General features: G+C 39.8%; 1 protein-coding gene across 2 annotated transcripts in view; it reads left to right on the plus strand.

Annotated features, from left to right (window-relative positions):
- LOC113227609 overlaps positions 1-14,911 on the plus strand; it is a 53,635-nt gene that overhangs the window by 36,575 nt on the left and 2,149 nt on the right. The gene's annotated exons all lie outside the window — the stretch shown is intronic.

The raw sequence follows: 14,911 nt of genomic DNA on the forward strand, positions 1-14,911 counted from the left end.
CAGTTGCGCGGTCAACGATTTTCCTCACCTGAAGAGGCTGTCGAAGAGTATGAAAAATATGTTTCAGAGATTGTCACGGAGGAGTGGCATAAATGTTTTTAAAATTGGTTCATTCGTATGAAAAAGTGCATTAATGCTAACGGAGAATATTTTGAGAAAAAATAAATGCATTTCTGACCATTTATAGTATTTTTTCTTATTCATTCCGGAAACTTATAGTGCGCCATACGTACACATAGAAATAAATTAAATTGTATATTAAACCTGATGCACCAAAATATTCAAGGCATGAAAGGCAAAGAGTTTGAAATAGAATTATTTATTAACTGTAATAATATTGTTATTCTTTGTATTACTGAGCACCACTTTTTGTCTAAACATCAGTTAATGTTTAGCTTCAACAATCACCAGGTGGCCAGTTCGTTCAGTAGAGAAAAAGCTATTCATGGCGGCTCTTTATTCTTATTAAAAATAATTTAAAATCTAAATAATTTGTTTAAGAAACCATGTTTTTAAAAATAAAGATTATATTATTATTATAAAAAACGTACAGATATTATGAGCCTATCTATTGAGCGGACTATAGATATATCCTGCATAGAGCTTGAACGGCTTGTTATATTAAGCGAGTACAGACCCCAATGTTCGTCTTACAAATTGTTTGAAAAAATACTAGACGCAGTTTTAGGCAACTTCAATAACTAAATTAAATATCTTGGTATCTGTGGTGACTTCAATGTCAATTTATTAGAAGACTGTAGTGTAAATAGTATGCTCATAATATTTTTTTCATTGTTATAATTTTGTGAATCTTTTTTTGGCGCCAACTCGAATAACTTCTACTACGGCAACTTGTTTAGAAAACCGAGCCAGACGCTATGCCAACTAAGCCACGGAACGCAACCAAATACAAAGATTCGACAAACGAGCACATAGAAATATTTGTAAGGTCCGCTGGTTCCAATTCAAAAAAATCTTTATTTCATAGGTAAGCATTATTACACTTGAAATCGTCACAATGGTTAAACTACCGCTCATTCGTAAGGCAGATTCCCCTGAGAAGAATGAGCAAGAAACTCTACTGGTTGCTCTTTGTAAATAACATTTATATATTTTTTTTATTTGGAACATCGGACATCGAGACTACCTCCACTAGTTTGTTGTAATTAGAAAAGAAACATCGAACACTTAGAAAAAATTCACTTCGATCCGGTTGGATTCGAACCAACGTCTCTCTGCAAACCGTGTTAGACGCTATGCCGCCTAAACCACGGAACGAACCAACGGACATCTGCAATTCTAGTCGCAGTAGAGCTCCATGTGAAAGAGTTGGTCCAGGGATGTACTGCCTTACCTTACCTATTTCTGCCGCCAAGCAATAATGTGAGCATCATCGTATTTTAAAGGATGCTGGGGAAATTACAGGCACATGAGACTTTTCAACTTATGTCTCAGGGTGACGGTGCCTCTCAAATTTTATAAAAAAGTTTCATATAGAGACGCCGCTGCCTATCTCCTGGCGCCTAATTGTCGCTTGCTTACATCCCCTATGAAAAGATATAGGGTGGCACTGTACCTGAGGATAGCTTGAAAAAAAAGCAAATTTTTAAAACTGATTTCGATCTGAAGGAGATTAGTATTTTTCTCCTTTGGATAACGAGGTTCCAGTTAATCCTTCACGAAGTTATACGCCCATTTGAATATTATCCACTACTCAGGACACCATGTATGCCTTAATAAGCAGCCATTAAGCCGCATTATTACCAAATTTTGTGCAGCGGTTTTATCCACTGAATATTTGTACTATTTGAAATTTAGTATATGAGTACAGACAGAGTTATCTATTCCGATTACTGGTAATGAGGAAAGTCACTATAAGCTGACTCCGTGATGTTAAAAATGTGTATAAATGTGAAGGTTCACCCTAATTTGATAAATGTGCTGGAAGGTTTAATATCATTGATAAATTATTGCATCTGTTTTCTGTATTAATTCATAGAAATATTCACATTTAAAGATAACGTATATCTTTTGCTAAATCGGTTTGCTTTAAATAATAAGAATTTCTGTAAACCGACTGTTGAACTTTTAATTCTCTAGCACTATATACTAATTTAAAGCGGGTAACTTTTGTATTTTCTCTGTATGTATATGAGAATATATTAATTTATGTGACTATTATATAATAAAAGGCATTAAAGCCCGAGTGTGGGTTTATGAAACTCGCCTTTCGGCTCGTTTCATAAAAACATCACTCGGGTGTTTTAATGCCTAATTATGTACAGTTACATTCACTGCTTTATCTATACACATATTATAAGCTCTCTATTATGTGTTAGGTACCGCATGTTACGACTGGTAATGCGGTATTGATCAGAGCTATTAGCAGTAATTATTAGTAAAACAATGCAAAAGACTTATTTTTCATGCATGCCACGCAACGCAACAGCAGTTTTTTTTAATTCATAGACAAAGTAGACGGTACGTACGGACGATAGTAGTCGGTCCCAAATGTCATATCGTTCGATATCAAGTAACGTGTGAGATTTGTCAAAATTTTTTGCCATTTATTTTCGAATAAAACTTCATCTCGACCTTAGAGGATGGAAAAAAAATAAAGGAAAGGAGCTGCCCTATCTACGGAATAAATGTACCTACCTAAATAAAAAATGTCCACCACAAATGGCGGATTTAGTGTTGTACCATAATCATAGATACGTCAATATTGACATGCAATTGTATGGCTTGAATGTTGAAACTGTTTTTTATGTTTGCACATTTGTGTAGTTTACTGTAATCAAAGTATGATTACTACTAGGCTATTATTACTAGGCACGTAATGTGCCATTTTAATCAAAATTAAATATAAAGTTATTTACCAATAAATGTAACGATGGAATTGCATTATCATGTAGCTAATCTAGTTATTAAAATTTAACTCTTCATATGGACCGAACAAACGAAGATGGTATTTGATCCAATTCGGTTCTGCAATTCAATTCTGTTCGGCAGTCCTATAATTTCTAACCATTATTTTTCATTTGTAGGTAAACTTTAAAAATAATAATAATGAAATAATAAAATCCTCGTAGTGAATTGTTTTAATAACAGAATATCGATAATATGCCTGCTTACAAGAACAACACTATCTCGAAATAATCGTTATCAATCTAAAGTAACCAAAGCAAAATTCGGCAAGACTTATGAATAAACTACTTAAATGAGTCTAATTAACATGAGATATTTGGGCTATTGTATGATTTATAGGCAGAAAAATTACACATGTGTAATGTAACATTCGGTTGATTTCCGCTTTTTCTACTGCTGCTCCCCTTAATGCTACAGCGACGTATTTTTATCAATACTTTATTGTTCTCTCTGTCAATATTTTATGCTAATAATTCACTAAAACATTTTGCCAAACACTGGTTTTGACATTTGATGTACTTCCCTTTGACAACCCGAAACGGTTATCAAAAGGTACTACGAAAATGACAAAATGGGGACAGTTGCCATTTAAGGTGACGTTACGTATTTTCGATTCCCGTGTTTGACATAAATCAATGTAGTACTACCTCGTTTGGATTACGACGGCACGCAGTAGTTAAACAAAGACAATAAAATGTTTATGTTTTCAACATCTAAATGCATCATATACATAATAACGTCTGATTTATATTTGCCAATATGACATGTCCTTTGGTTTCCATAGTCTAATATCTCGACTGATATTAGAATTGAGGTCGAATCAAACTGTTTTGTTTTTCAGAGATGTTCGAAATTTGTATTTAACGAATTTAATGTAACTATGACGCAATGATAACGTTTTCACGAATAAGAAATTTGTTCTACAAAACATTTTATCTGACGGCCTCGGTGGTCAAGTGACTTGCACACCGGTTTTCATGGTGTCGCCATCTCAGAGTCCCGGGTTCGATCCCCGGACAGGTCAGTGTAGAAACTAACTTTTCTATATTGTCTCGGGTCTGGGTGTTTGTGGTACCATCGTAGTTTCCTATTTTATGGAATAATATGGAACCCAAGTGCTTTAGCAACTTACTTTGGGATTCGTGCTACGTGTGTGATGATGTTGTTGTTGATGTTATATGCTGGTCGTAATTTGCGGTTTTTGAACACATCATAGAGAGTTTATGATATGTTTGTAGATAAAATAGTTTAATTTTTTTCCTCTCTATAGGGTATTTGACAGTTATGGATTTGAACATGAATTAATGGCCATATTATGTGAAAATAGAATTGAAATTCCTTTTAGAAGGCATTTAGAAATAAGTTAGAAAGACACGGTAATTCATATATCTGATGTCACATCCATAATGGCACTACATAAACCATGCACATTGCTTTTGCTTAAAGATTGGGTAAAGGGATCACTGGTTTCAGATACGAGTACCTTTGCTTATTTAAGATATCGAAATACAAAATTTCAGATATTTTTCAGCGTATTCATTTATGTTAATTGAAGCAATTAAAAATAATGCAACTATCCAATCTAAGTCAAATACCTTAATGCTAGGAATTAAATAGTAACATCGTGAATTTATATTTCACTTTCTATAAGGATTCTTATCTAGAACAAGAGATTACCTGAGAGGATTTCTGTTTGCAGGGCAGCGGGCCTAGTTTGTTACAATGCATCTTGAAAACGCTTTAACCGATTCGATGTTAGATTTTTTTTAGTGACAAACTAGACTTTAGAGGGCGCAGCAGATAAAATACTCGTATCAGATTTAATTACACCGTATATATATTTGTAGCTGGTATAGGTAGACCAGATTAACAACACCGATCACAAGGGCGACAATGAGAGGAGATTAGTACCAATACAATTTCGTTATTTTGACATCTCTGCGCTTTGTAAGAATAACTAAAATTACATTGATTTGAAACACATCTTTTCTGTTTTTCGAGTTTGTGGATAATGGGTTTTCTTATGATGTACCAGTATAATGTCTCTATGAGCCTGTCTGTCCTATCTTTCTTAAGTTGGTTCTGGTCTACCTACAGATGCCAAAAGAAGCACTACGAAACTGTGTCTAAAGTTAAACATTACCTTATTTACCTAAAATTAACATCAATAAGTAGGTGGCTTTTAAAGACCTAAATGGTGGCAACACTTTTCCTTTTTGATATTAGTGTTCTTTTTGATATTAGTGGAAGAAATTGGTTCCATAAGCTTGGTGTAAGCTCGACTCAGTTGTCGCTTTAACATGCTTTCGTTTGTTCATTCTTCTCCGCGTGCGTGCGAGCATTAAACTTGCCTATTCTTAGAGCCGCCTCACACTGACCACCGGCTGTCGAGCCGAGTCACGAGACGCAGCCACTCGTAGCCGTATAAGGCCACCAAGCGTAGCTACTCTTCGATACGCGTTGTTAGTTGTGTGTGAAATAAAAAAAAATCTTTTTGATTATATACATGTCAACAGTATGAGTAAATTTTATTATCCGTTATTATAGAGAGTATTTTAAATATCTTAAGTAAAATAAATGCTAAAAATATGTATTTGTTACCTTAATTATTAAAATTTATTAAAAAAATAAAATTACTAATATTAAAGAGAACCCTAATTGGCTCCCAAGCAATGCCGTAGGCTCAAATCCAGTCTTGCACCTCTTGAGTATGTGCGAAATTTACCTTGAGCTTTTCGGTGAAGAAAAACATCATGGTGAACCTGCACACATCTAACCTAAGCCCTATTGTGAGAGGACATCTGTTCCCAGCAGTGGAACTACGTGTAGGCTAAATGTTTAAAAATAATTTAATAAAAATGATCGCATTGCATCGATACAAACGCGCGACTGCATCGATACAAACACGCGATTGCATCGACACAAACGCGCGATTGCATCGATACAAATGTCCGACTGCATCAATACAAACAAACGATTGCATCGATATAAACGCGCGATTGCATCGATACAAATGCGCGTCTGCATCGATACAAACACGCGATTGTATCGATGTAAACGTGGGACTTTTTTAAATATATAATAGACACACGCTTGGCCACAATCTCACCTGATGTTAAGCGATGATGTGACCGACGTTGGAACGCGTTTGTCTAAAAAAAGCTTATTCACTCTAGCCCTGAATAGCCCCAAATTGTGCTTGTCTGGAAATACAGTTGCCGCCGGTAGAGCATTCCATTCCTTTGCCGTACGCATCAGAAAGGAGGAAGCAAAGCGCTTAGTGTAAATAGGTGGAATATCAACGACATAAGAATGGAGTGCTCCAGACCTTCTAGTCGACCGAAGGTGGAACGGTGAGGGTGGAACTACATTGAAAAGTTCCTGCGCACACTCCCCGACATGTATCCGATAGAAAACCGACAAGCAGGCTACTTTTCTGCGATGGTGGAGATTTTGTAGCTTCGACTCCGCAAGAGAATTGTTGTTAACAAGTCTCTTTGCTTTTCGCTCCACCGAGTCCAAGGCAGCTAACTGGTAATGGGCAGAGATACACGGTCGAACTTGTGCTTTATACAGATTTTAAAGCTGTTTAGGTGTGAAGTACCGCCTGGCCTTGTATAGTATGCTTAGTTTTCTGGCAGCAGTTTTTGCCAAGCACTCGATGTATCGCCCAAGGTTGAGGTTGGATGATAAGTCCAGACCAAGTAGCTCAAGGTCGGCACGGATGCATGTAAGTAGGGGACTCCGTTTTGATTTGAAAAGACACGCCTGTGTTTTAGCCGCATTAAACCTGACCCTGTTCCCATCTCCCCAGTCGGAAGCTGCTTTCAGGCTCAGGTTCAACCGGGTGACCATCGCATGTCGTTTACATCGGATCTCTTCGCTGTTGTCTCGGGTGTATGGCACATAACTCTCTACCACTGTGCTATCGTCTACGTACCTAAAGATATCAGGCATCAGCAGCAGGTCGTTGATATGCATCAATAATAGAGTGGCGGAGGGGACAGATCCCTGGTACACCGGCATTTATACCATGAGAAGCAGACGAGTAACCATCTACAACTACGCGGATTGACCTATCCTTCAGAAAATCGCCTATCCATGTGCAAAAACCAACAGGTACTCCGTAAGCTGGAAGCTTGTTTAACGGGCTATCATGCCAAACCCTATCAAAGGCCTTTGATATGTCGAGAGACACGGCAGGCGATTCACCGCGTTTCTCGACAGCCTCGCCCCATAAATGTATGGCATACGCAAGAAGATCCCCAGTAGATCGACCACGGCGAAAACTATACTGTCGATCACTGAGAAGATCGTTATCTTTTAAGTATCCAAGGAGACGGCTGTTCAATACGCGCTCCATAGTCTTACAGAGAATGGAGGTGATTGCGGTAGGTCGATAATTAGATGGGTCGGCACGACTACCTTTCTTAGGTACAGGCTGTACATTTGCAAGCTTCCAGGTTTTCGGAGCTTGTCCAGAACTCATAAAGAGGCGATACAGTCGAGTCAACACCGGAGACAACTCGGGTGTACAGTTCCGCAGAACAATCGCTGGGATTCCGTCAGGGCCACTGGCTTTGTTGACGTCTAATTTGCGTAAAGTTTCTAACACTTCGTTTTGACGGATAGTGATCTCGGACATTTCCTAGTCACAGCGATGTTGTGTAGGTGGTGTTTGCAAAGTAGCGTCAAGACGGGAGTTCGAAGCAAAAAGACAAACAAAAAGATTTGCTTTTTTCTTCAGCGGTGCGAGCCAGCGATCCGTCAGCTCTCATTAAAGGCGGAAGGGATGACCTGCAGAAATGTGCGACAGATTTCGACAGACTTCGATAGATTTAGCGAGCGACCCGAATGCTTTACTGCCTGATGGGTATGAAGCTAATCTGGCCCCAATACGCTAAATAGCTTTTTTGCAGGATTTAGCGGCTTTATTAAAGGCTTTCTTCAGACGGAGGGTTTCCAGTGCTTTGCGATCTGGAGCATCAGCCCAAGCCTGGTACGCAGATTGCTTTAGCGTTTCCGCAGAAGCACACTCAGCGTTAAACCAAGTACGAGCTATGCCGCTGGAGCAGACTTCGAAATACGGAATAAAGTATTCTATACCCCGAATAATCAGAGTCGGCAGACGCGCAGCTCGTCTGATCGTCAGAAGAGAAGCACAGCTGCCGCCAGGGATAATATGCAAAGAAATGCCGCAGCTTATCCCAATCTCCTGACTTGTATCGCCACATCCTCCTAGTACCTCTCGTACTGAGATTGGATTGGGAGTAGAAAGACACAGATTTCACCAGACAGTGATCAGATGTCCCTAGTGGGGACGAGACCGATACTTGAGTAGCTCGCGTCCATAGGCTGTACCCATGAGACTCTACACTTGATCCCAGTTGTGCCAAATAAGCTACAAATTCCAGTGGTAGACCTTGGTCGTGTCTGGTGACCACCCTCTGGGCGAAGCCTAGCCGCCAAACATCTATGCCTGTGTTCCGGCTTGACGTCCAGAGTAGCCGCTCTAGAGTGGAGGGTTTGTACAGTTGCACTACACTGATTTTGTTGATCTCGGAGCTCCTTTGTTATTGCGCTGGGAACCTAGACGCGGAGGGTAGCGGGATCCGAAGCACGGTGTTCCGCTGGTCGACCGCAGGTAGTAGGGGGCCCAATTAGCTGATTAGCATTCGGTGAAAGGCTGCCACGCCAACTCGCGAAAAATCGTGCTCCATCGTGCCGGTTAGCGACCGGATGAAAGGACCCGATGGCCACTTCCGGGTGTTCGGGCGTCCCCGCGCGCTCCAGTTTGCGTACCATATAGTGTATGCGCCGCGTGACTTTCAGTGTAGTGTCTCGTACAACTGCCTTCGCTCTCCCCATTCACTCACCCCTAATATGAAAAGGTCAAGGAAATTGAGGAAGGCTAAACTCACACGTCCACAGGCACGTCCTTTCACATAAAGTGCACCTCTCAAACATCCGAGGTCTGTACTCCAATCTCTCATCTATCCACCACCATCTTGAGACTGAAAGGCCTCACATGCTCTTCCTCACGGAGATCCAAATTACATGTCCTTCCGACATGGCGTATCTGTATTACCCAGGTTTACATCCTGGAGCACAAATTTAAGCACCGCGCTGGTGCCTGCGTTTACACCCGTGATGACATCCGTCCTAAACGTCTCCGTGACCTCGAAGACCCCAATCTCTCTGTAATGTGGGTTCTGATGGACACTGGACTGGAACAAATTGTCTACGACAGTGTGTACCGGTCGCATTCTGGAGACCCGGAGACGACTAAACTGTTCAACTATCTCTGCAGCTCGGCGGAAACAGTCCAACAACGATGTCCTAAAGCGCAACTTGTCTTTTTGGGGGACTTTAATGCCCATCACCAGGAATGTTCCCATTTCTTGTTGTTCCCATACCAAAAAACCGACCCAGCTGGTGAGTTGCGCTACCTGGGTACCGGCCGTTGACGACCACGCAGCCAATTGCCTGGATCTTCTGTTGACAACCGATCCAGACCGGGAGTGCATCAATACAAACGCGCGATTGCATTGATGCAGACGCACGACTGTGTCGATGTAAATGCGCGACTGTATCGATACAGTCGTTTAAGTTGAAGCATTATGTACGAAAAATCTGTGTAGGTTTATGCAAATTGTTTTGTTTTGTTAATTGTGAATTTAAAAGTGAAATTAATAAATAGGTACCTTAAATGAATAAATTAGTTTATTAATGTAAAACGTGCATCGTGGTTGCATCGCTTTTGTATCGCGTTTGAATTGTTTAACTGTTTTAACCGTTCTAAGTGATTCTGGGTTGATAGGTGGAACTTCCTAAAATATATGAAAAATCTCGACAGCAACTTTTGGCGGCAACTTGTAGTGGCCCAGGGTGTGGCTGTTCTTACTCGTGTGGATATGTCAAAGTTTACCTGCTGTTATGGAGGCTTGTGTGTTTTTTCATACGCTTGAAAAAGCATGTCGAGGCATGCCTGTGGTGCCATTCTTCTGCATTATAATAGCTGTTATTCGTAAATAAAGGTGTGTTAAAATTTAGACAACGTTTTGTGGTTAAACCAAGCTGCCGATGAACTCACCCTTCCGTGTTTCTAAGGACTGGACGGGTCCTGTTTTTTTGCATATTAAATCACTTTTTCCATGGTACTATTCGTTTTTAATCTTTTTAAGCCAGAAATTTTCTTCTATTTCAAAATGCTCTGACTTTAACGTTAATATTTAATTTTATTAATTTCAATTAAAAATGTCATAAAATATGTAATTGAACAAATAAATTAGACAATTTCACCTACCACTGTGTTTGTTATCCTATTTTATAGATAGATAGATAGATAGATAAACACTTTATTGCTCACACACAAGAACAAGAATAGTACATAAACAACTTAAAACTAATGTGGGCAAAGGCGGTCTTATCGCTAAGAGCGATCTCTTCCAGACAACCTTAGAGTTAGAGGAAAGCTAATCGGAGCGGGAGACGTAGTGTGCCAATTTTACAAATATAAAAATAAAAATATAAAAAAAAAATTGTATAAATAAAAAAATAAAAAATACAAAATAATAAAATTAAATAAAGACACATAGTAATTTATAAAATATTTAAAAAATAATGATATATTATACCTACGTAGATATATGTATATATAAATATACCTAAATAAACTTATACTTACTAATAACTTAAACTGACTGAATAAAAAAAAAACTTATACTTACTAATACATACGTTGCAGACTAGGACCGTGATAAAAGATATTTACGCAATCCGGTTTTGAAAATAAGTAGCGACTTAGAATATCGGATTTCAAATGGAAGATCGTTCCACAATTTTGCAGCCTTAATAGTAAAAGAATTTTTGTAATACTCAGAGCGAGTGAAAGGAGGCTTCAGTAGGTTATCCATTTTAGACCTTAGTTCACGGTTGTGATCATCCCCGAGGAAGTGAAGACGAACCTTAAGGTATGGCGGAGTACGAGAGTCGTATAGAACATTGTAAAGTAAGCTGAGAACGTGCTCCTCACGGCGCAACTTGATAGGGAGCCACTGAAGCCTTCTCCTAAATTCGGCCACATGATCGAACTTGCGCCATCCGTATATGAATCTGATGCAAAGATTCTGTAGACGCTGGAGTTTGCTTAAGAGATCCTCGTTAAGGTCAATGAAACAGACATCAGCGTAATCAAGAATCGGTAAGAGCAACGATTGCGCAAGTTCAACCTTAGTCCTCACAGGAAACAGATTTTTCCAACGCCGCAATGACTCAGAGGCAGCAAACACCCTCCTACTCACCTCAGCGATATGTGGCAACCAAGACAGAGTGGAGTCAAAAAGAAGGCCAAGATTTTTAACAACATTACTGTAAGGCAGAGAGAAGGAGTTGAAGAAAAGCGGGGGAATAGTGGCATTATTTAATTTGGCGATTTGCTTCGAGCCTCCAACGACGATGGCCTGCGACTTGTTAGGATTGACCGTAAGGCCATTGGTTCGACTCCAATCGTGTATAGTCGCGAGATCGTCATTAAGTTCGGCGATTAAATTGTCCACGTCCACACAGGAGACTGAGAATAAATCTGAAGGTCATCGGCGTACAAGTGATACTGGCAAAAAAGTAAGGGAGTAAGGGAGTTTATAAAGATGGAAAAAAGAAGAGGAAAGAGAACCCCGCCCTGAGGCACGCCTGCAGTAACGTCACAGAAGCTAGAATGCTTATTGTCAACACGAACACATTGCCGACGCCCAACGAGATAGTGGCGAAACCACTCCACTACCAAATCTGACACAAGGACCGATTTCAGCGTTGCTAATAGAATATCAAAGTCATTATTTTTATTATTATTATATTATTATTCATTATTTATCATATATCAAAGTATTGAACGCGTTGCTAAAATCTAAGAGAACTAATACTGTCAGATGTTGATTCGACATACCCTCGCGAATGTCATCAGATACCTTGGTTAAGGCAGTAACAGTGCTATGCCCTGAACGGAAGCCAGATTGGAAAGGACTAAGGATATTGCACGAGTTCACGAATATTGTGATCTGGCAATGGACAAGACGCTCAAGAACTTTGGAAAGGAACGGAAGAATAGAAATAGGACGAAAATGAGAAGGTAAAGATGGATTGGAGGTTTTAGGTATAGGTACTACAGCAGCTTGACGCCAGCAGCTCGGGAAGGTGCCAGTGTCGAGAGAAAAGTTGAAAATATGGCAAATTATAGGAACAAGAATGGAAGAACCTTGTAAGATCATCTTACGGTTTATTTCATCCAGCCCTTCAGCATTGGATTTAACGGCCAAGATATTTGTCTCAACTTCGCCCTCGGTCACGGGCCTAAAAGAGAAAGCCCGATGTTGTGAGTCGTAAGCGGTAGAGAGCGACTGTAGCGTAGATTGCTTAATACTAGTAGAAAGAAAGGAAGGCGTTGTGAAATAAGAGTTCAAGGAGTTAGGATCAAGGTTAAAAGGAGTAGGAGATTTAGACTTGCCAATACCAAGGGTATTAAGAAATGACCATACCTTAGCAGGATCACCATTAGAAACTGAGGCATGTATGTGACGGCGCTGCGCATCCCTGCATACCCTGCTGCAACGGTTCCGAAGGTCCTTAAATTTACGGTGGGTCACGTCAGTGGGATCATTTCTATAACGAACCTTAGCAAGATTGCGCCTAGTCATTAGAGCTTTAATGTCTGCTGTGAGCCAAGGAGCCGGAAGATGCTTCAGCCGCACAGGACGGAGTGGAGCATGACTGTCATAAAGCTGGATAAGCATCGAGTTGAAAATTTCCATCTTCAGGTCGATGGTTTGGGCTCTAAGAACAGCGTCCCAGTCAATACCGCCAAGGTCACGCATAAAGCTACCTTCATCAAAGTTCTGAAAATTGGGCTGCATGATCACCCGAGGCTCAAGCTTAGGGCAACGGATTCTGTATGACAGGTAAATGAGGTCATGATAAGAAAAGGCCTCGGCAGGGAATTGACCGTGTACGCTAACATGGTCAGTTGAGGACACAATAATAAGGTCCAACAAAGATGGCTGGCATGCAGGAAAGTGGTGCGTTGAAGAAGATGGGAGAATGCTAAGATTAGTAGAATCCACGATTGAGCGAAGCTGAGTAGAACGGGAGTCATGTTTAATCAAACAGGTGTTAAAATCACCCATAATGATTGTATGATCAACCGTGGGTACCAAATCTTCCAATAAAGTTTCAAACTTACTAAAATAATCAATATGTAGATTTGGTCTGTAAAAAACTCCCAAAAGGAGCTTCAGATGGCCCAAAAAAACTTCCACAAAAAGATGCTCAGATGATTCAGAATAAGGAGAAGGGGATTTATCTAAAATATTGAAAGGAAGAATACTTTTAAGGTATATAGCAACCCCACCACCACCCTTACCAGTGCTATCATTGCGGATGAGATGGAAACCAGGAAGCTCGTAGGAAGACGAAGGGAGACATGGTTTTAAAAAAGATTCCGAAACTAATATTGCGTGAATATTCCTATTATTTGAGAAAGTGCTCACCAAATCAGCATAATGGGCAGGAATACTTTGTGCATTTATATGGACTGAGTTAAAGTTTTTCGCGACGGCTGAAAAGCTAGCTTCCAGAAGTTCATCTAATGGTCGAAACACACTATGAAAACTAGAATCAGAAAGCGAAGACGCTGAGTGAAAATCCAACCCATCACTCAAAGAGTCATTACTGTTGTAGGCATTAGTTTGCAACATTTAATATAATATTATAATATGTATGTAATTATAGAGAATATAATATATAATAAGAAGCACTAAAAAATAAAAGATAATTAAGATAAAAATTAAAAAACTAAAATAATGATGATAATAAGAAAATCAAAAATATTCATTATATCCGCCAGCAGTGTGAAAGAGAATAGCTTACAATGACAAAAAATAATTAGAAAACAAGACACAAAAGCATCGGAAATTAATAGTTTTCTCCGTTTACGAAATTAATAATAAAGTATACAAATAAAATAAAACATGTCGGCGCAACATTGGCATGTCATAGCGAAAACAAAACGAATCACAGATTTAAACACGTTTCCGAACGAATAATCGCTATGCAACTGTCAGAAAAAGATGTTAGTGACAGTTGACGTCAAGAGACAAAATCGTAACAAACGAATGTTGCAAATTAAAATTTTGCATTACAAAAAAGATCAAAATTAAGTAGGTACGCCAAGAATTAAAGTACTAAAAAAGAGGGTCCTACATTTTGTTCGCTGTGGTACTTGGAGAAATCGCAAGAAACTCGGACATAGTCTCCAGCCTGTGGCTTCTGCCATCCGGTGTTTTGATATGTATGGTTCCGTCCAAGGTCCAGCAATTAGTAACCCCAAATTTTAGCCTGGCGGCTACAAAAACGACATGACGGGACTTCGCAAGGAGAGAGAGTGACCTTTGATCCCTTTAGTGCAACTTTGCTTTTCCACAACGCTGCCCGCACCGTTGCATCAGTAAATTTGACGACAATGGGTCGCGGGTTGGTGTTTCTGGGAACCTGCTTACCCATCCGGTAACTGGCGGCAATACTATTTCCAGTAAGGCTATGAATTTTACACCTAGATGATAAGGTGGAAACTACGACAGCACAGGTGTCTTCATGTAGCTGCTCGGGAATGCCATGTACTAGCAGCATTTTCCGCCAGAATCGCATCTCCATCCTGTCAACTCTGTTATGAAGAGCTTCCATCTCAGCACGCAGCACAGTGAGCCCGTTGCACACAAATGTTTTAAAGTTCAGGAACTCCGTGTTAAGTGCTGCAATGCTATTAGGATTCTTACGTGTAGTTGACGCCTGATTCAGCTCAGCTAGGAATTCTGCCATCTTCTCTTCAAACATTTTAGCCATCTTATCCATGTTGAATTGTATCTGTGAGTGATCCATTGCTTAGTGGTGTCTTGTAATGTAGGAGAGTGATGAAGGAAAGTAAACACTGCAG

This window comes from Hyposmocoma kahamanoa, unplaced genomic scaffold (assembly GCF_003589595.1).
Source record: "Hyposmocoma kahamanoa isolate Upper Pololo Valley unplaced genomic scaffold, ASM358959v1 211, whole genome shotgun sequence".
Taxonomy (NCBI): Eukaryota; Metazoa; Arthropoda; class Insecta; order Lepidoptera; family Cosmopterigidae; genus Hyposmocoma; species Hyposmocoma kahamanoa.